The 2,817-nt window shown below is 41.4% G+C and overlaps 1 pseudogene; it reads left to right on the top strand.

The window, feature by feature from the left end:
• LOC128632687 (striatin-interacting protein 1-like) overlaps positions 1-2,127 on the top strand; it is a 2,867-nt pseudogene extending 740 nt beyond the window's left edge.
• Positions 2,128-2,817: the final 690 nt, after the last annotated feature.

The raw sequence follows: 2,817 nt of genomic DNA, 5'->3' as shown, positions 1-2,817 counted from the left end.
ACACTCTCTCTCTCTCACACACTCTCACACACAGACACACGCACGCAACACACACACACACAAATTCACAACAATATTATGTGTGTGTTTTCCAGTTTGAGTACATGGCTCAGCACCTTGTCTTTGCTAACTGCATCCCGCTGATCCTAAAGTTCTTTAACCAGAACATCATGTCATACATCACTGCAAAAAACAGGTAACTAGCACACACACAACACTGTTTTACCTGAAGCAGCATTACTTATCTAGATTATTTAATGCTTTAGTTCTGAACTTTTTTTGGCTAAAAATTACAAAAATCAATTATTGAGCAAGTCCAAATGTTCAAACTTGTCTCCTGGCCCTTACCTGATTCACAACCGTAAGCTTATAATAATGAATTATATTTTGCGCTATTGGGTCGGTTTCGGCGGGAAATGTCAGTTGATGTCATTCCAGGTGTCATTCGTCTTTGCGTGTTTTATGCCACGTACAAAACAGAAAGAAGAGCCGACTACTATATGGCGCGTGGGGGCTGAGGATCGAGGAGTAATATTTTTCCCTGACTGCTTTCAGAAATCAGTATTCTTCCTTCTGTTGGTTTCATGTTCGTGCTGGGCGGGGCGGGGCTAAACACAGACCAACACCCTGAACACCTTTTGGACTGTCAAGTTCTCTCTGTCCCTAACATTTATTCATTTAGCAGATGCTTTTATCCAAAGCGGCTTACACATGAGAAAATACAAGTAAGAGATATCAAGCAGAGAACAATACAAGTAGTGCTAATACAAGGTCCATAATTGGATTCCCTTAGCCACACCCACTTCATACACTGAAGATGAACAGGCATAATGGGCTGGTTTATTGTCTGTGTGTGTTGTGTTTTAGCATTTCTGTATTAGACTTCCCCTGCTGCATCCTGCATGAACTGCCTGAGCTCACAGCTGAAAGCCTGGTAACACACACACGCACGCACGCACACACATATTCTGGAAGTATATGAATTAGTTGCATAGTAAAGTTTTGTGTGTGTATGGTTACAGGAAGCTGGAGATAATAACCAGTTTCTGTTGGAGGAATTTGTTCTCTTGCATCAACCTGCTCAGAATCCTCAACAAACTCACCAAGTGGAAACACTCCAGACTATGGTACACACACACACACACACACACACACCACACACCACCACACACACAGAGGAAGATGTTGGCTCTTATTATGTGAAGTGGATCTAGTTAAAGTATGAATTTATTAATTCTACTAACATTGAAGAAGGTGCATAGAGAAGCTTTATACTTGTGTGTGTGTGTGTGTGTGTGTGTGTGTGTGTGTGTGTGTGTGTATATGTCTGTCTGTGTGTGTGTACACGTAGATGTTGGTGGTGTTCAAGTCAGCACCGATCCTGAAGAGGGCACTGAAAGTGAAACAGAGCCATGCTGCAGTTGTATGTGTTGAAGCTGTTGAAGGTTCAAACTAAATATCTTGGCCGTCAGTGGAGGAAGAGCAACATGAAGACCATGTCAGCCATCTACCAGAAAGTCCGTCATCGACTCAATGATGACTGGGCGTACGGCAATGGTGAGTCACTCACATACACACTTAAGAATTATACATCACTGAAAGTTTTGTATTTGTTTTTAACATAGGATGGTGTAAACTTTTATCTATTCATTTTACTATAAATATTTTTTCCGGGTTGGGGTCATTGTGGATAAATTACTAATTTGTTATATTTTGGAAAATAACAAAGGTAATTAAAATGTTATGCGTGGGTACAAACAAGAATAATGACAGTGAGAGTGAGTGGGATTAGTGGGAACCGTCCACAGTAATAATTAACAACTGTGAAACTAGACCCACATAGACCCCATTTCTGCGTGTGTGTGTGTGTTATAGCAGATCTGGACGCACGGCCATGGGACTTCCAGGCGGAGGAGTGTCCTTGCGTGCAAGTATTGAACGGTTTAAACGCGAGGCGGTATGATGCGGCTCAGCGAAACCCAGACCTGGTGCCGGTAGATAACTGTCTCCAGAGTGTTTTGGGTCAGAACGTACCACTACCCGATGATTTTCACACAACCTACGACCTGTGGCTTGAACGTGAGGTGTTCTCTAAGCCTATCTGGTTGGGAGGAGCTGCTGCACTGAGCACGTGGTCATTGCAAACTATGAGAGGGGCTTCTGCAGTGATTGGCATGTGGTGGTACAGCATCACTCTCTTGCTCACAAACTTAAGATTAACACTGAGTTAACACTCCGGACCATTAATCTATAATACCAGGCTGTCAGCCGTGTGTGTGTGGTGTGTGTGTGTATATATATATATATATATATATATATATATAATATATGTTATGTGTGTGTGTGTGTGTGTATATATATATATATATATATATATATATGTATATGTATATATATATATATATATGTATATGTATATATATGTGTTGTGTGTGGGTTGGGGTGTGGAGTTTGTGTGGGTGGGTGAGTGTTGTGTGTGTGTGTGTGTGTGTGTGGTGTGTGTGTGTGGGGGGGGGGTCTGTGAGGGTTGGGGTGTGTGTGTGTGTTGGGGGTGTGCACCGCACTTGCATTAAAGTGCTGTTGCTAAGTGTCTGTTTATTACATTCTCTCAACCCTAAAGTTGAATGTGTCATTGCAGTTAAATGCTGTTGGTAGCTCACATGATAGTCATGTGATCAAGAGTTTAAGGTAAAACGTGCAGCCATAATAAACTATTATGTAACTATGAAGTGCTCACGACCAAAAGTGTGTGCAATTTTCTGTGAGTACAGAAAATAAATGGATATTAAAGAAAACAGTTATGTATTTTCTTCTGAA

The sequence above is a fragment of the Ictalurus punctatus genome, unplaced genomic scaffold, assembly GCF_001660625.3.
Source record: "Ictalurus punctatus breed USDA103 unplaced genomic scaffold, Coco_2.0 tig00163730, whole genome shotgun sequence".
NCBI lineage: Eukaryota > Metazoa > Chordata > Actinopteri > Siluriformes > Ictaluridae > Ictalurus > Ictalurus punctatus.
This window is presented reverse-complemented; position numbering and strand designations above follow the sequence as displayed.